General features: G+C 47.3%; 1 protein-coding gene across 3 annotated transcripts in view; it reads left to right on the top strand.

Annotated features, from left to right (window-relative positions):
- MTMR12 (myotubularin related protein 12) overlaps positions 1–23,411 on the top strand; it is a 320,826-nt gene that overhangs the window by 65,024 nt on the left and 232,391 nt on the right. The window lies entirely within an intron of this gene.

Below are 23,411 nucleotides of genomic sequence, written 5' to 3' on the forward strand. Positions count from 1 at the left end.
CTTACCCATTGGTCTCTGGATTCATCTGCTGCGTCTAAGGGAAAGAAAATTAACATAATTTTTCCATTCTTAGTCTTGTTAACCAAACCTTTTCTAATAATCCCTAGCATCTTGTTTGCTTTCTTGGCCGCTGCCACACATTGGGTGAAAGGTTTCAGCATATTGTCCATGATGACATCCAGATCTTTTTCTTGCTCTTTATCCAAGGACAAGCAGGCAGCATATTCTCACTTGTCGGCGATGTCATCCACAGAGCCTGGCACGGACAACCAGACTTTTCTTAATTGCTGTAACTTCTTTTGTAAATCTGTGAATACCTTCTCTTTATTACTTGTTCTTGCTATTGTGAATGTCTCGTCTTGTAATCCACTGTGAATGACTTTTGTAACCCGTTCTGAGTCCCTGGGAGAATGGGATAGAAATCTAAGTAAGTAAATAAATAAATAAAAATTCTTGAGACTGCCCATACTGTGCATGCATTAGTGTCTTCCTAACCAATGTCAGCTCGCAGACTGCTAGAGAATGACACAGGGACAAATATTTCCCTGTCCCTGTGGGAACTCATTTTCCTGTCCCGTTTCAGCGAGTTCTTTTCCTGTTCCTGGCCTGTTCTTGCAAGCTCTGTCCTCATCTGCACAAGCCTCAAACATTTTAAAATCATAAGTGTTCGAGGCTTGTGTGGGTATGGCAGAGCTTATAGGAATTGGGAAAGGACAGGGACAGCAACAAAACTCGCAGGGACGGGGAACTTGCATTCCTGTTGGGAAGGGGACAAAATTGTCCCCAAGTTATTCTCTATGCGGGACCATCAGTTCTGTTTTATATGGTGCAGAGAAGCTCTCTCTTAGAGTTTCTCTAAGCGTGTCAAACCTTTGATACTTTTGTGCCTTCCCATTCAGTTTTTTCTTTATTGTAGTCCTATTTTGGTATTTTTGTTTCCCTTTTTTTTTTTTTATAAATTTTTCCATTTTTGGGCCTTCTGGCTCCTTTCAGCCTGATTTCAGCCTGGGAGTGTCAGCGTTTTTTTAGATTCCCAACTGCTCAATCTCCCCAGACCATTGAGTTCTTTGACTTCACTTTGGGAGGTTTTTCCTTCAATGTCCAAGGCTTCTAACAGCTTTAAGTGGTGTACTCTGTACTACAGGACCATTTTCAGGTACTGATACACATAACTGGTGTGTCCAGTGCCTCTAGGTTCTGTTCACAGAGACATTTCTTGCAAGTTTTGTGCTCAACTTCAGAAGAGGTCACTTAAAGCCAGGATGTTACAATACGAGAAACTTTTCAGGTCAACTTCGCTTGCATCGATGATGGCTGGAGATTGCGATACTGACGCTAAATATCCAGCATTGACACTGACACCGGCAACGTCTGTGACCATTTCATCTCTGCATCATCAGAGTTGCTTCCCTCGGGGTAACCTTGTAGAAAGGCTAAGAAGCATAAACATCTCTTCCCTCCTCCAGGCAGGCTTCAGCATCGTTGCAGGCTTCTTCAAAAACTCACCAATCTGACAATCAGAACTGGACAGATACCAGATGACTGGAAGATAGCGAACGTCACGCCAATTTTCAAAAAGGGATCAAGAGGAGAACCGGGCAACTACAGACCTGTGAGCCTTACGTCTGTCCCTGGAAAGATGGTTGAAGCACTGATCAAGGATAGCATAGTCCGGCACTTAGATATACACGAATTGCTGAAACCCAGTCAACATGGGTTCAGGAAAGGGAAATCATGTTTAACGAATTTGCTTCAATTTTTTGAGACCGTGAACAAGCAAATTGATAGTGGAATGCCGGTGGACATAATATATTTGGACTTCCAGAAGGCATTCGACAAAGTTCCGCATGAAAGACTTCTCAGGAAACTACAATGCCATGGAATAGAGGGAGATATACACAGGTGGATAGGCAAATGGCTGGAAAACAGGAAGCAGAGAGTGGGCATAAATGGGAAGTTCTCAGACTGGGAGAAAGTGACTAGTGGTGTGCCCCAGGGCTCGGTACTTGGGCCGATCCTATTTAACATTTATATCAATGACCTTGAAGACGGAATATCCAGTGAGATCATTAAGTTTGCAGACGACACAAAGCTATGCCAGACAATCAGAACGCAGAAAGATAGCGAAGAACTCCAGAGCGACTTGTATCAGTTAGAGAAATGGGCAGAGCAATGGCAGATGAAGTTCAACGTGGAGAAATGCAAAGTAATGCATTTAGGCAGTAAGAATAAGGAACACGAGTATAGAATGTCAGGAGCAACTCTGGGTAAGAGCGAACAAGAAAGGAACCTGGGTGTACTGATAGATAGGACCCTGAAGCCATCGGCACAATGCGCGGCAGCGGCAAAGAAAGCGAACAGAATGTTAGGAATGATAAAGAAAGGAATCATGAGCAGATCGGAGAAAGTCATAATGCCGCTTTATAGAGCAATGGTCAGACCACACTTGGAATACTGTGTCCAACATTGGTCTCCCAAACTAAAGAGGGATATAAAACTGCTGGAGAGGGTGCAGAGACGAGCAACGAAGCTAATAAGAGGTATGGAGAACTTGGAATATGAGGAACGACTCAAGAAACTAGGACTGTTCTCCCTTGAGAAGAGGAGGCTGCGAGGGGACATGATAGAGACGTTCAAAATACTGAAAGACATCGATAAAATAGAGCAGAAAAACAAATTATTTACACTGTCCAACGTGACACGGACAAGAGGACATGGTTTAAAGCTAAGGGGGGACAAGTCCAGGACAAATGTCAGGAGGTTCTGCTTTACGCCTGAATGCCTGGTGAACGCCTGGAATGCTCTTCCACAGGAGGTTATTAAGGAATCCACTGTGCTAGGATTCAAAGGCAAATTAGATGCACATCTCCTTATGAGAGGCATAGAGGGATATGGGTGGTAAAACTACATCAGGTGTATACCTGACTGGGCCTCCGCGTGTGCGGATCGCCGGACTCGATGGACCATGGGTCTGATCCGGAGATGGCAGTTCTTATGTTCTTATGTTCATCGACGCATTCAAAGTGTTGATGTCCTTCAAACTAGATCTAGTTGGTGTCACCTCTGTGGTGTGCCTTGCCATTAAAGTAATCAATGCCTCGACACCCAGTGTAACCTGCCCCCTCTGTCATCAATACTGGCACTAACTCTGCAGGATCATCTCAGAGAGCTATTGCCAAAAGAGCTGGCTGAGATGCTACAGATGCATTCTATTAAAGTACCTATCTGGGTGCACCCAGCCTTAGCCCAGTTCAAGCATCAGCTTATTCCTGCATCAAATGACCACTTTTGGACTTTCAAGTATCGAGAGTCACATATTGAGGGGACACACTTCATCTTCCAAATAGCGAGGTACTTCATCATGCTCCCAGCGCTTTTGGAGGCATTCTCATTAATGCTCTCCGCGACTATCTCCTCGATGCTCTCGAGGTTTGCCTAAGCGTCCATCCTGACATTTAATTTGACGCTCTCAATCTAAGACCTGATGTCAAGTCCCATGATTCAGACTTATCTCAACAGTCCGATTCTGACTATTCTTACATGTCAGAAGAGGAATCTTATGGCATACTGTCAGATGCTTCACCACCACCACCTCGCAGAAGATCTCCACCAGAAAGACTGTTTTTTTACAAAATATAATAGACAGATAGGCCAGGTTCTTCCCATAAACACAGAATCGGAGACGGAGCCTAGAACAGAATTAATGGATGTTTTAGATTACAAGGAGTGGCCAAGAGATTATATAAATTTACCACTCCACAATTTACTAAAAGAAGCATTATTCAAAAACTGGGAAGCATCATCACTGTCCAAGTAGCTCCATGCAAGCTTGATGCTCTGTACAGGATCCAATCTTGCTCAGAGTTTGACAATTACAATATCAATCCTTGGCAGTAGAGTCTGCTTTAAAGAAGGTGCGTAGTTCCAGAATTTATGCAAACACTCCACTTGGAAGAGAGAGTAAAATGTTCAAAAGTTCTCTTTATGAGCAATACATTCCTTCAGAACATCTAAATACCTTTCAGCACATCTCCAGTGACCTACTTGAAACACAAAAGTACATGGTGTATTCTACTTTTGATGCCTTTGATATTATTTCTCGTACCTCAGCAGTGTCCATTGCCATGCGTAGGTAAGCATGGCTCAGAATATCTGACCTTAATGCTAACATACAAGATCAGCTTTTCAGTATTCCCTCCTTAGGAGATGACTTATTTGGTGATTGCATAGAGGAGGCAACACAGAAAATTAAAAAGCATGAGGAATGTATGACCATTTTATCATCTTCCAAGTCCACTCGGAGTCTGCCCTCAAGAAAATACATATCTGCTTCTGGACATCCCACCTACTATTCCAGACATAGATATACTCAGTTTTCCTCCTCTTTTTGTACTTCGACTCAAAGGCATCCAGATAACAAAGAACACAAAAATGGCAGTTGCAACTTCAGTCTAAACAGGTAAACAGCAGCAGTCTTTTTGACTACATATCAGAGAGCATTGTCCATGTTCCTTAACTTTTACCTCAGACTCTTCCCATGCGAGGTTGGCTCACCCACTTACTACACTGATGGACAATAATAAAATCAGATTGCTGGGTCCTTCAAATGGTGAATCAGGGCTATACTCTGTCTCCATATAAATCCTCCCAGTCATCCTCCAAGAAAGTTGAGTTTCAACTCCTATCAGAAGACCTTCCTTCAACAGGAGCTCTCAGCTCTCCAGCTTAGTGCCAGAGAACAAGCAGCAGGAGAGGAGCTGAGGGTTCTCCTCCAAATATTTCCTCATACTGATAAAGACTGGAGGTTTCCATCCAATTCTAGACCTCTGTGCTCTCAGCAAATAATTAGTGAAGGAGAAATTTTACATGGTCTCTCTGGGGAACCGTTTCCACTGTTAGAGAACGACTGACTGTACTCTCTAGATCTCAAAGAAGCCTACACCCACATTCCCATCCTTACAGCCCTTAGGAAATATCTTTGATCTTGAGTGGGAACATGCCACTTCCAGTACAAAGTACTACCATTTGGACTGGCATCAGCACCCAGAGTATTCACATAGTGCTTAGTGGTAGTGGCTGCAATCTCTGCTCATGCGGTTTTCATGTATTCCCTTATCCAGATCACTGGTTGATCAAGGCCCCAATGCTTCAAAAAGCTCATCTGGTCATAAATTCATCGGTGCATCTCCTAGAGCTTCATTTGCAGTCAATTACGAGAAATTCCATTTACATCCCACTCAAACTCTAGAGTTTATTGGTGTGCTTCTAGACTCAGCTCACGCTTGTGCTTTTCTACCACAACAGAGGCTCCAAGCTTTAATCCAAATTTTCCAGAAAGTCTCTGCACTCCAGCACATCTCTGCATGTCATATGCTATGTCTTCCTGGCTATCTGGCATCCACAGGTTGCTTGACTTCATTTGACTGTCTACATCTCAGGGAACCTCAGTAGACACTCTCTCAACCCAATGGTCCCAAGCCACTGGGACACTCTCCCAAGGCTTTCGAGTGACCTCTGATCTTTGTCAGTCTCTTCAGTAGTGGTTATCCCCAGCCAATCTTTCTAGGGGCTTTCTATTTCAGACTCCATCGTATCAAAAAATATTAACAATGGATGTTTCCATGCTTGGTTGGGAAGCCCATCTAATCGGCCTCCATACGGAGAGCAGCTAGAATCCTCACAAGAAAATTCCCCACATAAACCACCTTGAAGTATAAGCAATCTGCAATACTCTATATACATTCCAAGACTGCCTCACCAATCAAGTAGAACTCATTCGAACAGACAACCAGGTAGTCATATACTACTTGAACAAAGAAGGCACAGTGTTGTACTCTCTTTGCTAAGAAGTGATTCAGATCTAGTCCTGGGTGATTCCTTACAACATATTTCTCAAAGCAGTTTATCTTGCAGGGAAACAAAATATTTTATCAGACAAGTTGAACAGATTTCTACAACCTCACGAATAGTCACTCAACTGTTATGTCAGATATTCAAGGATTGGAGGACTCCAGAGGTGGATCTCTTTGCATCCCCCTACAACAACAAACTTCCAGTCTTCTGTTCCAGAATCTGCACTCCCAGTTGTCTGGAGTCAGATTCCTTTCTCCTTGAGTGACGAGACAAGTTTTTTGTACTTTTTTTCTAACTAGAGGAACTTTATTCAAATTTCGCTGAGAACAGGCCACCATGATTCTTTTAGTACCTCAATGGCCATGTCAACCATGGTTCCCTCTCCTCTTGCAATTCAGTGCATGGCAACCATAACACAACATAACATAAGCTTTTATTTACAGTATATACCGCAATACACCATTAAGTTTTATGCGGTATACAGGGTTATCCAAAGGCTGGACATGACCAGCATTTGTTATAAGTTTGGGACAATAAGAACAGGGGGCCAGGAACTGAGCATAGATGGCAGTGAAAAGAGGGGAGAGGATCATTGCTCTGTTAAGAATCTATTGTATAGATGAGTTTTCAGGCAGCATCTGAAGGACATGTATAAAGGGGAGATAAGGATAATAGGGAGTAGCTCTTGGATAAAATGTCTTCCCAACGTTGCTGACACAAAGTGAAGAGACTCTCCTCCATCCCAATCTACATTCATCAACTCTTGCATCATAGTATCTTTCTCTGCAACTAGATACTTTTTGACGATCTACACAATTGTCAGCCATCATTGAAGCTTCTAGAAAACCTTCCACACAGCATTGCTAATGTTTTAAATGGACTCATTACATTACACAGTATTAATACTACTATTTATTATTTCTAAAGCACTACCAGATGCACATAGTGCTGTACATTAAACATACAAGAGATGGTCCCTGCTTGAAAGAGCTTACAATCTAATTTTAACAGATACACTGGACAAAAATGGTGAATAAATATATGCAGTTCATCTAGGAAAGTACAAAGGGAAGAAGAGGTAGAGAGGGTCAGGGACTAGAGAGGATGATGGACAAATATGGTGCTTTACAAGTTTGTGGGTTTAGGACTTAAACACAGCTTTGAAAAAGTCAGCTTTTAGCCTGGGTGTGAATAACACCAGAGATGGGGCCCAACGTACAAAGTCAGGTTGTTCCAGGCATACGGTGCAGCAAGGCAGAAGGTACAGAGTCGGCAGTTGGCAGTAGAGGAGAAAACAAACAGACGAGAGATTTGCCTGTTAAACTGAGTTCCTGGGGCAGAGTATAGGGAGAGATATTGAGGAACCGCAGAGTATATACACTTGTAGGTCAGCAAAAGGAGTTTAAACTGTATTCAAAGTGAACAGGGAATCAATGAAGTGACTTGAGGGGGTAATGTGAGCATAACGATGGTGGAAAATGAGGTGTACAGCAGAATTCTGAACATATTGAAGAGGAAAGAGAGAGCTCTGCAGAAGATTTGCAAGAAGCAAATTGCAGTAATCCAGACGAGAAGTGACGAGAGTGTGGATGGGGATCTTGACAGCATGCTCAGAAAAGAAAGTCCAGATTTTAGCACATTGTATAGAAAGAAGTGACAAGTTTTGGCGGTCCATTGGATAGTCGAAGAGAAGGAAAGAGATGAGTCAAGATGATCCTGAGGTTGTGTGCCAACGAGACAGGGAGGATGAGAGTGTTCATCGAAATAGAGAACAGAGGAAGGGGACAGACAGGTTTAGGAGGAAAGATAAGAAGTTCAGTCTTGGCAATGTTTAATTTTAGATGGCAGTGAGACATCCAGGTAGAAATTCAGCCAAGCAGGCTGAAACTCTAGTTTGGAGCCCTGTAGAAATGTTCAGGCGTAGAGAGGTAAATTTGCGAGTCATCAGCGTAGAGATGGTACTTGGAAGTCATGGAAGGCGATTTGAGCACCAAGGGAGGAAGTGTAGATAAAGAAGAGGGCCCAGGACAGAGCCCTGAGGTAAGTCGACCAAATAGCGTAGAAGGATCTTCCAGAGCATGTGCTAAAAGTGTGACAGGAGACAAAGGAAGAAAACCATGAAATAACAGAGCCCTGAAATCCAGATGAGGACATTGTATGGATGAGTAGGCAGTGATCTACAGTGTCAAAAGCCGCAAATAGATCAAGGAGGATGAGGTCAAAGTAGAGGCCTTTGGATTTGGCCAGGAGCAGGTCATTAAAGACTTTAGCAAAGGCAGTTTCTGAAGAATGGAGGGGCGAAAGCCCGATTAAAGCGGGTTGAGGATGACTCAAGACAAAAGAAAGTCAAGGTAAAGGTGGTGAACAGCACGCTCAAATAGCTTAGATAAGAAGGGAAGGAGGGAGATGGGAGATGGGATGATAATTGGAGGGGCAGGTAGGGTCCAACAATGGTTTTTTAAGGAACGGCGTAATTACAGCATATTTGAAGGCATTGGGTGCAGTTGTAGTAGACAGTAATAGGTTAAAGATATGGCATATAGCAGGGATGGTGATTGTCAGCATAGCTATTGCTAGCATTCAGCATTTTCAGTTGGCATAACTAATGTCAGCAAAGGCCTATGGGAAATTATCTGACTTTGGAATGTTGATGCAGAATTCTGTGCTCCTGCACAGAATTCACATACATTAAGCATCCAGCCAGACTAGATTGTTTATCAAGAAGATAGGCTGCTTGAATGGGACAAAGAAGCCAGAGACTAATCCCATCTACCATGCCTGCAAGTATCACACCTTCCTAATCAATTAAATTAACCATTGTTTCAAACAGTTTACAAATTCTAAACAGAAAGATATTGGGAAATACAATAGTTTCTATATTCAGAATAAGATTCCAAACTATAAAAGCCCCCTCGCAGCATCACCCCCTCTCTTGGCTCTTAGCACTCTGGTCCTCTCTTGTTTCTCTTGAGCTCTCTCTTTCTCTGTCTATCTATCAGTCTATCCTTCTCTTTATCGAGGGGTGACCCCGGGAACTACAGGCCGGTAAGCCTGACTTCAATTATAGGGAAGATGGTGGAAGCTATGATCAAGGACGGTATTTGCGAGCACATCGAGAGACATGGCCTACTGAGAACAAGCCAGCATGGATTCTGTAAGGGAAGGTCATGCTTAACGAACCTTCTGTACTTCTTTGAGGGAATAAGCAGTCGGGTGGACAATGGGGAACCTATAGACATCATTTACCTTGATTTTCAAAAGGCTTTCGACAAGGTGCCACATGAAAGGCTGCTTAGGAAGCTGTGGAACCACGGGGTGGGAGGGGATGTGCACAGATGGATCGAGCACTGGTTGTCGGGTAGACTGCAGAGGGTCGGAGTAAAGGAACAATACTCTGACTGGCGGGGAGTCACGAGCGGTGTGCCACAGGGATCGGTGCTGGGGCCGTTACTCTTCAACATATTTATCAATGACCTGGAAAAGGAGGCAAAGTGCGAGGTTATAAAATTTGCAGACGATACCAAACTGTGCGGCAGAGTTAGGTCCAGGGAGGAGTGTGAGGACCTGCAAAGGGACCTGGACAAGCTGGAAGACTGGGCAAACAAATGGCAAATGAGCTTTAACGTGGAAAAATGCAAGGTCATGCATATAGGGAAAAAGAACCCGTTGTTCAACTACAAATTGGGGGGGGGCAATGTTGGGAGACAGCAGTCTTGAGAGAGACTTGGGTGTGCTGGTGGATGCATCACTGAAGCCATCTGCACAGTGTGCAGCAGCCTCGAAAAAAGCCAACAGAATGCTGGGCATCATAAAGAGGGGCATAACAACCAGGACGCGGGAAGTCATCATGCCATTGTATCGAGCGATGGTGCGTCCACATCTGGAATACTGCGTTCAATATTGGTCGCCGTACCTCAAGAAGGACATGGCGGTACTTGAGAGAGTCCAAAGGAGAGCAACAAAGCTGGTAAGAGGGCTGGAACACTGCCCATACGCCGAGAGGTTGGATAGGCTTGGGGCTCTTCTCTCTGGAAAAAAGGAGGCTCAGGGGAGATATGATAGAGATCTTCAAGATCATGAGGGGCATAGAGAAACATAGAAACATAGAAAGATGACGGCAGAAAAGGGCCACAGCCCATCAAGTCTGCCCACTCTACTGACCCACCCCATTAAGTCTGAATGCTGATGACTTAGTTCCTTAGCTCGACCCTCGTAGGGATCCCACGTGGATATCCCATCTATTCTTAAAGTCGAGCACGCTGGCGGCCTTGATCACCTGCCTAGGAAGTTTGTTCCAATGATCCACCACCCTTTCCGTGAAGAAGTACTTCCTGGTGTCACCACTAAATTTCCCTCCTCTGAGTTTAAGCGGGTGCCCTCTTGTGACCGAGGGTCCCATGGGAAAGAATATGTCGTTTTCCATCTCGACACGACCTGTGACGTATTTAAATGTCTCAATCATGTCACCCCTTTCCCTGCGCTCCTCTAGAGTATAGAGCTGCAATTTGCCCAGTCTTTCTTCGTATGAGAGACCCTTGAGTCCGGAGACCATTCTAGTGGCCATCCGCTGGACCGACTCGGCTCGAAGCACATCTTTACGGTAATGCGGCCTCCAGAATTGTACACAGTATTCCAGATGAGGTCTCACCAAGGATCTGTAAAGTGGCATGATGACTTCAGGTTTGCGGCTGACGAAGCTTCTCTTGATACATCCCATCATTTGCCTTGCCTTGGATGAGGCCTTCTCTACTTGTTTGGCAGCCTTCATGTCTGCACTGATGATAACTCCCAAGTCCCGTTCTTCTGAAGTCTTAGCTAGTGCCTCTCCATTCAAGGTGTATGTTCTGCATGGATTTCTACTGCCAAGATGCATGACCTTACACTTTTTAGCGTTGAAGCCCAGCTGCCATGTCGAGGACCAGTTTTCCAACGTGATCAGATCTTGCGTCATACTATCCTTGAGATTGCTTTCACTTACTATATTACACAGTTTGGCGTCGTCAGCGAACAGTGTTACTTTACCCTGAAGCCCCCGGGTCAAGTCCCCTATGAATATGTTGAAAAGGGATGGTCCCAGGACCGATCCCTGCGGCACTCCGCTAGTCACCTCCGATGTCTCAGAGAGGGTGCCGTTGACCACCACTCTCTGAAGTCTTCCACTCAGCCAATCAGTGACCCATGCAGTTAGTTTCTCACCCAACCCCATCGATTTCATCTTGTTTAATAATCTGCGGTGCGGGACACTGTCAAAAGCTTTACTGAAATCCAAGTACACTATATCTAGAGACTCTCCCGAGTCCAGCTTTCCTGTCACCCAGTCAAAAAAGCTGATAAGATTGGATTGGCATGACCTGCCCCTAGTGAATCCATGTTGACAGGGATCCCTCAGATTTCCCTCATCCAATATTGTGTCTAATTTACCTTTAAGCAGGGTTTCCATGAGTTTACACACTATTGATGTGAGACTCACTGGCCTGTAATTCGCAGCCTCTGCTTTGCAGCCCTTTTTGTGCAGAGGAACAACGTTGGCTGTTTTCCAGTCTAGGGGGACTCTCCCCGTACCTAGGGAGAGATTGAAGAACATGGCTAACGGTTTCGCCAGAACATCGCATAGCTCTCTGAGCACTCTTGGGTGCAAATTATCCGGTCCCATAGCTTTGTTCACCTTAAGTCTTGACAGTTCTCTGTAAACATCAGTTGGTGTGAACTCAAAATTCTGAAATGGGTCTTCCATGCTTTGCTTTGCTTCCAGCCGTGGCCCGTGCCCCGATGCCTCGCAGGTGAAGACTGAACAGAAGTAATCATTCAGTAGTTTGGCCTTATCAGAATCTGTATCCACATAGTTTCCTTCTGGCGTTCTAAGGCGTACTATCCCATTTGTGTTCTTTTTCCTGTCGCTAATGTACCTGAAGAAGGATTTGTCCCCTTTCTTAATGTTCTTCGCTAGAGTTTCTTCCATTCGAAGTTTGGCCTCTCTGACTGCTGTTTTGACCGCTGCAGACTTTGTCCTGTATTCAATGTTTGCTTCTTTTTTCCCCGTGTGTTTGTATGAGAGAAATGCTTTTTTCTTTTCTTTGACGAGGTAAGAGACCTCTTTAGTGAACCATTGGGGTTTCTTTTTTCTTTGCTGTTTGGTTACCGATTTTATGTAGCGTTCAGTTGCCTCATGAAGGGTCAACTTCAAGGTTGACCACATAGCTTCCACATTATCAGTTACTTCTTGAACCTGCAGCGTCTGATGGACGAAATCTCCCATGCGTGCGAAGTCGGTGCCTCGGAAATTGAGTACCCTTGTTTTTGTTTGTGACCTGGGGAAGCCTTTCTTAAGGTTAAACCATACCATGTTATGGTCACTGGTGGCTAGCGTTTCTCCCACCGAGACCTCCGAGACGCTTTCCCCGTTTGTAAGTACCAGGTCCAGGATGGCCTGGGCCCTAGTGGGCTCTAGTACCATTTGTTTGAGCCGTACTCCCTTCATGGATGTTAATATCCTCCTGCTATCACAAGTTTTCGTTGAGAGTGTGTTCCAGTCTACATCAGGCATGTTGAAGTCTCCCATCAGAACGACGTCCCCTCGTAAGGTGATATTCTCAATGTCTTCGATTAATTCTGCATCCTTGTCCTCCGATTGTCTTGGGGGTCTGTATACCACACCAAGGTACAGGCATTTTTCTCTGCCTCTGGCCAGGTTCACCCAGATGGATTCCCCAGTATACTTGACATCCGTGATCCTGGTTGTCTTGATGTTCTCTTTGATGTAAAGTGCAACCCCTCCTCCTAACTTACCCTCTCTGTCTTTTCGAAGCAGGTTGTATCCTGGCATAGTTATATCCCACCCATGAGAGTCTGTGAACCATGTTTCGGATATTGCTACTACGTCTAGGTCTGCATTAACTATTTCTGTTTCTAGTTCTAGAAATTTATTCCCCAGGCTGTGTGCGTTAACATACATAGCTCTCCACTCTTTCTGTTTGCTAGGCTCCTGTAGTGAGCCATCCATTTGAATTAAAGTGTCACCTAGTGATTGTTTTGCAATAAGGGTACTTACCTCAGACTTAGAAGCGGAGATTTGGTTCGCCCCATCAGGATTGTTACTTACTGCTCCGGTGTAAAAGTGGGTACCCACCCCCGACTTACCTAGTTTAAAGCCCTTCGAAGTAGGCGGGCTAGCCTGTGTCCGAAGACATTCTTACCTCTGTTGGTCAGGTGGAGTCCGTCTGGTCCCTGTAGTCCCTGTAGTGCCTCTCCGTGATTCAGGAATCCGAAGTTCATTTCCTGGCACCATCGTTGTAGCCACTCATTCGTCTTCAGGATCCGTTCGGCCCTGTCCCTTCCTCTGCCCCTAACTGGAAGAATTGAAGAGAATACTACCTGTGCTCCTGTCTGCTTTAGCCTCTTTCCCAGAGCTCCGAAGTCTCTAGCTATGTCCTCCAGGGAGTTCTTGGCAGTGTCGTTCGTCCCGACGTGAATGAGCATCATGGGGAAGTGGTCTTGGGGCCTGAGAAGTCTATCCAGGCAGGTGGTCACATCTCGTATTCTGGCTCCGGGTAGACAGCAGACCTCCCTTGACTGCATATCCGGTCTGCATACTGGTCCCTCGGTGCCCCTCAACATGGAGTCCCCAATGACTATCACTCTACGCTTCTTTTGGGGGTGTCGATCCATTGTCCTTGGAGATGCGTGTTGTTCCTGTTCCATGTTCACATTGGTAGTTTCTTCCTGCAAGACCTGGAATCTGTTCTTCAAGGTCAGATGTGGAGTCGATGTGGAGCTGCCCTGGTGAGAGAAAGAGTGAGAAGGTGAAGAGATTGTAAATGGGGGGGGGGGGTCTCCTACGTTTACCTGTGGAGGAGGTCACTAACTGCCAGGAGTCAGTGTCTCCATCCATCTCCTGAACAGCAACAGTTGGTTTCTTCGTCGACGGCCCTGGTGTCATCATGGGAGATCCGTCACGAGCCCGTTCTGTGATTTGGGATAGCTCCTGCACTATCCCATCGATATAGGCCTCATCCTCTCTAATGCCTCTCAGACGTTTCACCTCCTCCCTGAGGCTCCTTAGTTCCTGCATGAAGTCATCATCCTGCTGGCCGACCTCCTCTGTCTGTGTAGAGGCCATAATGTACTGCTGTGTGATGGGCTCGGTTTGCACGGAGACGTCCCTTCCCGGTGCTTTGTCTTCCTCTGTCTGCGCGTAGGCTGAGGCCATCTCCCGGATCACCTCAGTGCAAGGGATGCCGACCTTGCTTGTAGGTTTCACACTTCTTGTCCGCCCTGCCATAACAAAACAAAAAGGGAGAGAGAGAGTTAATACGATAGAGTAAATGAGGGAGGGTAAATGTGAGAGTATGAGAGTATAAGAGAGTATGGGGGTATGAGTGTGAGAGTATGAGAGATAGTATGAGAGATAGTAAGAGAATGTGTGAGGTTAGGGCTTCTGAGAGGTAGGGTTGAAATAAAGTTGAAAGTTAGGTGTTATAGAGAACAGTAGGGTATCAGGAATGAATTTGTCCTAATGTGTCCTGGTGTCCCGGATTAGGCTCTTCTTTAGGCTCTTCGCAAAGGCGAGCGCCTTTGCCGCTCGCCTTCGCCGCGCGCCGAACGGCTGCGCGCCGTTGGCTCGCCTCCTTTAAAGGAGGAGCCCGGTCGCAAGCTGCTGACGCTGTGGGGGTGGGCGGAGTTACTCTCGCCGCTGCCCCGAAGTTTTCTCCACGCGCTCCGGCGCTTCTAGCGCCTTACTCTGCCTCCCCTGCCTGTTCGCCTCTCTCCTCCTCTCCTGCTATCAGCGATCAGTGCTGCGCCCGTTGGCTCGCCTCCTTTAAAGGAGGAGCCCGGTCGCAAGCTGCTGACGCTGTGGGGGTGGGCGGAGTTACTCTCGCCGCTGCCCCGAAGTTTTCTCCACGCGCTCCGGCGCTTCTAGCGCCTTACTCTGCCTCCCCTGCCTGTTCGCCTCTCTCCTCCTCTCCTGCTATCAGCGATCAGTGCTGCGCCCGTTGGCTCGCCTCCTTTAAAGGAGGAGCCCGGTCGCAAGCTGCTGACGCTGTGGGGGTGGGCGGAGTTACTCTCGCCGCTGCCCCGAAGTTTTCTCCACGCGCTCCGGCGCTTCTAGCGCCTTACTCTGCCTCCCCTGCCTGTTCGCCTCTCTCCTCCTCTCCTGCTATCAGCGATCAGTGCTGCGCCCGTTGGCTCGCCTCCTTTAAAGGAGGAGCCCGGTCGCAAGCTGCTGACGCTGTGGGGGTGGGCGGAGTTACTCTCGCCGCTGCCCCGAAGTTTTCTCCACGCGCTCCGGCGCTTCTAGCGCCTTACTCTGCCTCCCCTGCCTGTTCGCCTCTCTCCTCCTCTCCTGCTATCAGCGATCAGTGCTGCGCCCGTTGGCTCGCCTCCTTTAAAGGAGGAGCCCGGTCGCAAGCTGCTGACGCTGTGGGGGTGGGCGGAGTTACTCTCGCCGCTGCCCCGAAGTTTTCTCCACGCGCTCCGGCGCTTCTAGCGCCTTACTCTGCCTCCCCTGCCTGTTCGCCTCTCTCCTCCTCTCCTGCTATCAGCGATCAGTGCTGCGCCCGTTGGCTCGCCTCCTTTAAAGGAGGAGCCCGGTCGCAAGCTGCTGACGCTGTGGGGGTGGGCGGAGTTACTCTCGCCGCTGCCCCGAAGTTTTCTCCACGCGCTCCGGCGCTTCTAGCGCCTTACTCTGCCTCCCCTGCCTGTTCGCCTCTCTCCTCCTCTCCTGCTATCAGCGAGGGTGGATAGGGACAGATTCTTCAGGCTGAAGGGGTCAACAGGCACGAGGGGGCATTCGGAGAAACTGAAGGGAGATAGGTTCAGAACAAATGCAAGGAAGTTTTTTTTCACCCAAAGGGTCGTGGACACTTGGAATGCGCTACCGGAGGAAGTGATCAGGCAGAGTACGGTACAAGGATTCAAACAGGGATTGGACGGATTCCTGAGGGATAGGGGGATCGTGGGATACTGAGAGAGGTGCTGAGATGTAACACAGGTATAGAAAGCTAACCAGGTAATAAGTATAGAAATCCAACCAGGTCGTGCATGTGCAAGACCGGAGGATTAGGACTTCGATGGGAAGATAGGACTCAATGGGAAACCAAGGTGGCAAGGGGGCCCCTTCTGGTGACTCAGACAGGCCGTGACCTGTTCGGGCCGCCGCGGGAGCGGACTGCTGGGCGGGATGGACCTATGGTCTGACCCGGCGGAGGCACTGCTTATGTTCTTATGAACCCGAAACTTAGACCATCACCCCATCCCCCTTTCTCTCTCTGGCTCTCCCTAGAACTTCACGCTTCTCTGTCTCTTTGCCTCTGAACTTTGTAAGGCAGGGAAACTTCTTTGCTCTCTCCTTAATTGTAATGTTTCATTGTAATGCTTCTGAATATTGCTTTTCTGTAAGCCTATTTCTATAATATATTCTTTATGCAATCACCTCTGACTGTGTTTCTTATTTGATTCTACTCCTGGTGAATCTTCAGTGAGGGAACTGAACCTGTGACCTGGCGTGTGTAAGGGCGCCTCTCATGTAACCCCTACCACCTCACCTTGTGGGGGACCCTGACTAACAATCCTTACAGTGATCAGTAGACGAGTGGAGATTGGATCAGAAGAACAGGAAGTGTGTTTGGAGGAGGAGAGATGATGTGCAGATTCCTCCATGATTTCAGAGAAGAAAGTAAAAGTGACAGGTCAGCTGAGGTTCAGGGGGGCAGATGGGAGGAGGAAGAGGTGGAGGCGATTTGATGTAGAATTCAAGGTTAATCCTGTGAACCTTGTCATGGAGGTACTCAGCCTGGTCTAGGGAGAAGATGAAGGAGTCATTGGAAATGAGGGTAATTTGAGAAGAGAGTTGAGCATGGTAAAGAGTCAGTAGGGGTTGGATCCAAGAGAATCAGTCAAATGGGTGTACTAGTCTTGTTTTGCAAGTGAAAAGGCAGATTGGAAGGAGGTCAGCAGCAATTTGAAGTGAACAAAGTTAGTGTGAGTGCGGGATTTCAATCAGTGACATTCCATTGATCGGGCACAGAAAAGTAAATAGCATATCTTTGAGGTCAGTCATGTTCCCTCTAAGCTGAGCGCATGAGCGATCGCTCACTATTTTCAGTGGCGTCACTCATATTTTTTCTCGTGTCGCTCAATCGAGTGCGGGCGGAGGTGAGAGGAAGCGGCGGTCTGCCCTGCTCGTGCAGGACCGGCGAGATCAACATCAAACAATTTCCTGCTGGTCCACACAGGACCGGCAAGATCGACGAGCTGTAGTTCGCGCAGTCCGACAGTGTGCTCTCTCCCCTCTCAGCGGCTCTCCTTACTTACAAGCGCAGCGATTCAGGAAGGAAGCCTTGGGGCTTTTGCTGAGTCGCAGCCGTCTCTGATGATGCAACTTCCGCTTTCCTCAGAGGCGGTGCGACCCAACAAAGGACCCAAGGCTGCCTTCCTGAATCGCTGAGCTGGCAAGTAAGGAGAGTTGCTGGGAGGGGAGAAAGCCACTGTTAGAGGCTGGGAAGCTGCTGGGCAAGGTGAGTAAAAAGGGGACAGCTGCTACTGGGCCTGGAGAGGGATAAGGAGAGATGCTGCTGGGAGGGGAGGAGGGAAAGGAGTCTGGGAAGCTGCTGGGCAAGGAGAAAAAGGGACAGCTGCTACTGGACCTGGAGAGGGATAAGGAGAGATGCTGCTGGGAGGGAAGGAGGGAAAGGAGTCTGGGAAGCTGCTGGGCAAGGGGAAAAAGGGACAGCTGCTACTGGACCTGGAGAGGGATAAAGAGAGATGCTGCTGGGAGGGGAGGAGGGAAAGGAGTCTGGGAAGCTGCTGGGCAAGGGGAAAAAGGGACAGCTGCTACTGGACCTGGAGAGGGATAAGGAGAGATGCTGCTTGGAGGGGAGGAGGGAAAGGGAAGGGAAGAGAGTTACTGCTGGACAGGGGGAAGAGGGAAGGGAGAAGAAAAAAGGAAGGAAACAGCTGGCAGGGAGATTAGAGGAGGGGAAGGGGAGAGACAGGAATGAGATGGGAAGGGGGGTCAGCAGAGAAATTGAGAGGGACAAAGATGTTAGATCTGGTGTAGGAGAGATAAAAATGAAGAGAGCAGTGAATCTGGAATGAATCATGTAAAAATGAGAGAGGGGCATAGGCTGGATGGAAAGGGGAGAGGGGCATAGAAAGAAGACAAATACCATATGGAAGGGGGAGAGGTCAGACAGTAGATGGAAGGGGCAGATGCTGGATTGAAGAGACAGAGAAGGCAGACGCTGGAAGGAAGAGAGTGAAAAGAAGATGAAAGCAGAAACCAGAGACAACAAAAGGTAGAAACAAATAATTTTATTTCTATCTTGTGATTAGAATATATCAGATTTGAAATATATATCCTGCTAGAGCTGGTGTTAGACATAACTGGGGACTGCAAAACCCAGGCAGTGCTTCTTTAGCTTCCAGCTGGCTTAGGGCGCTCTCTGACCAGGGGGCAGTTGCCCTAGTTGCACTCCCCTAAAACTATTCCTGTCATGTGTGACTGCAGTATTCTGTTAGCATGATATTTCTGTGTAGCATTCTGTAATAATTTGGCTTGTTCAGTTTTCTTGATAGTAGAGGGGATATATGTGAAGGGGAGGGGAGACAAGGGTTTTGTTGATCCTTGCTCTGTATTATTTGTATTTATAAAATGACAGTTGTACAGAATATTGTTTCTTTTTATACTTTAATAAAATACATTCAGTATAAAATCATAACTGAGGCTTGTGCGGATGGTATCAGATGGTTTGCGAGGACTGAGCTCGCGGAGACAGGGCGGAAACGTGTTTTTGGAAAACTGAAAAGAATCGAAGAGAATATTTGTGAAGATTGAAGAACTGATGATATTACGTAGTTTAAAAAACTTTAAGTAAATTGTTTTTCTTCTAAGTTTTGAGTATTTAACCATCCCACAATCTCACGGGCACTTGTCCTCCGCACCTGCTCATAAATTTGTGGAGTATGTAACTTGTTGCTCATGCATATTTTTTTTTGCACACACCTCATCAATCCTTAGAGGGAACATTGGTCGGGACTAGGGTTTGGCACGCCTTACAAGACGTGACATGGGAGGAGCAAGGGTGTTAAGAGCAGAGGAGAGAATAGTGTTATAAGAAGAGACTGCTTCATCGACATATTTACATAGCATAGTGCTTGAGAGGACGGGGGACGGGAACAGTGATGAATTTTGTCACTGTGTCATTCTCTACTTGGGACTTCAATGTGGTTCTTACCATCTTGATAAAATCTCCATTTGAGCCTCTTGTGAATACTCATCTTAAATATCTCGCTTGGAAAGTAGTATTCCTCGTTTGTATCACATCTGCACGTCAAGTCTGTGAGTTACAAGCACTTGTATCTGATCCTCTTTACACAACTTTCTATTATGATAAGAGTTGTTCTTCGCACTCATCCAAAATACCTATGGTAGTTTCAGATTTCCATCTCAACCAGTCTACAAGTATAGTACTACCTATCTTCTTTCTAAGGCCACATTCTCATCCTGGTGAAGCTGCAATCCACACATTGAACTGTAAACATGCCTAAGCTTACTATCTGGATCATAGAAAACCACAAATAACTACCCAGCTGTTTCTCTCCTTTGCGCCTAACAGGTTGGGAGTTCCTGTTACTAAGATGACAATATCTACATGGTTATTGGACTGTATCTCATTCTGCTATGCTCGGGCTGGGCTGTCACTGCAAAGTCGGGTGACAGCACACAAAGTTAGAGCAAAGGTTGCCACAGTGGCTTACTTCCATTCACTCCTATTGAGGACATTTGTAAAGCAGCCACCTGGTCTTCAATTCATACTTTCACATCCCATTACTGTCTGGAGACTTCATTCCAGATGGAATAATCAGTTCAGCCAAGTAGTTCTTCATAATTTATTCTTTATTTAGAAGCCAACTTCCCTCTATTCCTCACATTTCAGCTAAGGTGACCCACATGTAAGAATGCAATGTTCTAGAAGCTTCTAGGAAAGCTTCCACTTGACACTGTTATTCTCAGAAGTGGTCTAGATTTGCCGTGTGGTGTGTTTCCCAACACGTTTAGCCTTTGTCTGCCTCCTTGTCCTCAGTGATGGAGTACTTGCTTCATTTGTCTCGGTCTGGGCTTAAAACGACTTCTATTAGAGTTCATCTCAGTGCGATTGCTGCTTTTCATCGGCTGCTCGATGGGAAATCACTCTCGGTCCATCCGCTGATTTCTCGCTTCATGAGGGGCCTCTTGAATGTCCATCCTCCTCTCAAGCCTCCACTGTGGTTTGGGATCTTAATGTGGTTCTCGCTCAATTGATGAAACCTCCATATGAATCCCTGGATAGGGCCCATCTGAAGTTCCTTACTTGGAAGGTGATGTTCCTGATTGCTCTCACGTCTGCTCGCAGGGTCAGTGAGTTGCAGGCTCTGGTTGCGGACCCGCCTTTTACTGTCTTTCATCATGACAAGGTGGTCCTGCGTACTCATCCTAAGTTCTTGCCTAAGGTGGTTTCGAATTTCCACCTTAATCAGTCTATTGTCCTTCCGGTGTTTTTCCTTAGCCCCATTCTCACCCTGGGGAAGTGGCGCTTCACACTCTTCACTGTAAGCGGGCATTGGCTTTCTACCTTCATCGCACCCAGTCTCATCGGAGGGATCCTCAACTTTTCTTGTCCTTTGATCCTAATCGGTTGGGGCGTCCTGTTTCCAAGCGCACCTTGTCCAACTGGTTGGCTGCTTGTATTTCCTTTTGCTACGCTCAGGCTGGTCTCTCGCTGCACGGTAGGGTCACGGGGCATAAATTCCGAGCAATGGCAGCGTCTGTTGCTTTCCTCAGGTCCACACTTATTGAGGAGATCTGCAAGGCCGCCACTTGGTCTTCGGTTCATACCTTCACCTCTCACTATTGTCTGGATGCTTTTTCCAGACGTGACGGCCAATTTGGTCAGTCGGTTTTGCGTAATCTGTTTTCATAAATTGCCAACTTTCCCTCCGTCCCTTTTTGGTTAGCTTGGAGGTCACCCACATGTAGAGAATATGCTGCCTGTTTGTCCTGGGATAAAGCACAGTTACTTACTGTAACAGGTGTTATCCCAAGATAAGCAGGCAGGTATTCTCACATGTGGGTGACATGATCCAACGGAGCCCTGATGCGGATGCCTCACAAGCAGTCTTGCTTGAAGAAACTCAAAGTTTCGAGTCGCCCGCACCGCGCATGCGCGAGTGTCTTCCTGCCCAGTGTAGGGCGTGTCTCCTCAGTTCTTACTTTTCCGCGGAGCCAAAAAGTCCGTCTTCGACTCTCTGCGTGAAGTATTTTCACTTGCGCCTTATTAAGTCCGCGGTTTTGGGTGATTTTTTCTCAGAATCGCTGATTTTCATCGTGCTTTCTTGTTTAAAAAAAAAAAAAATTTCTTCGATCCGTTCGACCGGGCAGTACACGTGGCCGCAGCCCCGCGGCTTCGATCTTGCAGTGGAGCTTTTTCGGCCTATGTCCCGGCCTGCGACCGGTTTTAAAAAGTGTTCCAAGTGCCAGCACGCGATTTCACTGACAGACCCTCATCGACGCTGTCTTCGGTGTCTTGGGCCTCAACACCTCCCGAAATCGTGCTGGCCTTGCACAAAACTTACAGCATGTGCTTTCAAGCGTCGTTGCATCTTGTGGGAGTAGCTTTACAGCATGGAGTCTTCGATGGAGCTTTCATCATCGATGGGAGCTTCACCTTCGTCCTCATCCGAAGCTCTCCAGACTTCCACGTCTACTGCTCCGAGCCTCATCAAACCTGCTTCGTTTGTACAGGCTCAGCCTTCGACGCCGACTGCAGTGCCTTCCTCTGTCTCTTCAAGTCAGATAGCGCAGCAGCCCATTCTCCCAGTAGTGCTCAAAGTGCCCAAGGCTTCTAAGTCCAAGCACTCTCACACTGCCTCAAGAGAGCACGAAGCCCGTGCAGGTGGTCCCGTTGCTGACGCGGATCCTTGCCGGTTTCGTTCCAGACCTTACTAGAGAAGCAATTCATTCAGCTCTTTACCACAATGGGGCCGAAGCTTCTCTCTCAACTCCAGCCTGGGCATACGGAGGTCTCCCGCAAGGTCGAGCTGCCTCCTGTGCCTCAGCCGTACGTACACTCTCTACAGGGAGCAGAGTCTCTGCGAGTGTCTGGTCTGGCATCGATGCATGCATCGCAAGGAGCAGAGTCTTTGCCCATGCCTCCATTGGAACTGATTCACTCGATGCAAGGAGTAGAGTCTTTGCGAGTAACTCCTTTGGAACCTCTCCACTCGATGCAAGGGCTTGAGTCTTTGCGAGTGCCTCGTGGTTCGTCCAGCCAACCACCTCTGCTTCGATTCACCGCTTCCAGCCCCATCCACTCTCTGGGGGCTTCAGCAAAGACACATTTGCCTCGTTTGTCGAGGCCTGCTTCGAGACACAGCTTGCATCATCGATCGAGACATTCTTCGAAGCACTCATCCGGGCTTGCTTCGCCTCATCGGAAGCAGCCTTTTCTTCAGTATTCCCCACTGGCTACTTCGCTTCTAGTTCACGACTCACCCATGGTTTGTACCCTCTTGTGTTTATGGGTTCAACCTACCACTTGCAACCCTAAAGATATCCTCATGGGCACACCAAACAAGGCTACTGTAATCATAATTTCTATTGCTTTCAGAAAAATGTTGTGTGAGATCGCCAAGACCAGATTTGTATCGCCTCCTGGCAGAGAGTGTGAGAGCCTGTACCTCCCTGCTTGTTGATATAGTACATGGCCACTTGATTGTCCATTCTGATCAAAATAACTTGAGGAGGTGACTTTGAAAGGTGGGAGGGCACTAAGAATGACTCGGAGCTCTAATAGATTGATATAGAGTGATCATTCTTGCATGCTCCAGGAATCCCAAGTGTGTATAAAATAGGAAGGAAGTGGTTTTTCAGGATCAATGAATGAAATGTGGAACCTTGTCAGACTTGGCTGAGGTTTATTCCCTGTTACCAAGCAGGTTTCTGAGATCCTTTTCCTCTCCCATCTACACCTTATGCTGTGATCAGTGGGGTGTTTGGTTTCCTCAGCCATGGAGGACTCTTCTTCAGAGGCTCTAGATTTTTCCTGCACGGGAGAAGGGCAGTCATGTTCTTCTTGCTCTCTCGCAGCTATTTTGAATCAATATGAGACAGCTTCCGCCTGAGCCAATCAAGGCTTAGACTCCTCCCAGTGCATCCCAGGATGCACCGGGAAGGGAAAGCTGGCCTGATGCAGAGGCGGGCCTGATGCAGGAGGGACTGGGCACCGTCCTGCTTTCTTCTACCGAATAACACATAGAGGCGGGGTGTGGGGGTAACCAGTGGCAAGAGGCAATGGGCATCCCTCCTGCCAAGGATTGTCAGGGCTGCAATGTTTGCAGGGGTGGTGGAGGGGAGGGTGTCCGAGTGGTCACGATGTTTACAGCAGGGAGTTGTGGGGGAGCCAGTAGCAGTGGTAGGAGGGAGTAGTCATTCCTCCTGGCAAGGATCTTCAGCGGGGGCCATGATGTTTGCGAGGGGGAGGGTGTTTGAGGAAGTCACGATGTTCATGGTGCGGGGGAAGGGG

Source organism: Geotrypetes seraphini, chromosome 1, assembly GCF_902459505.1.
Source record: "Geotrypetes seraphini chromosome 1, aGeoSer1.1, whole genome shotgun sequence".
Taxonomy (NCBI): Eukaryota; Metazoa; Chordata; class Amphibia; order Gymnophiona; family Dermophiidae; genus Geotrypetes; species Geotrypetes seraphini.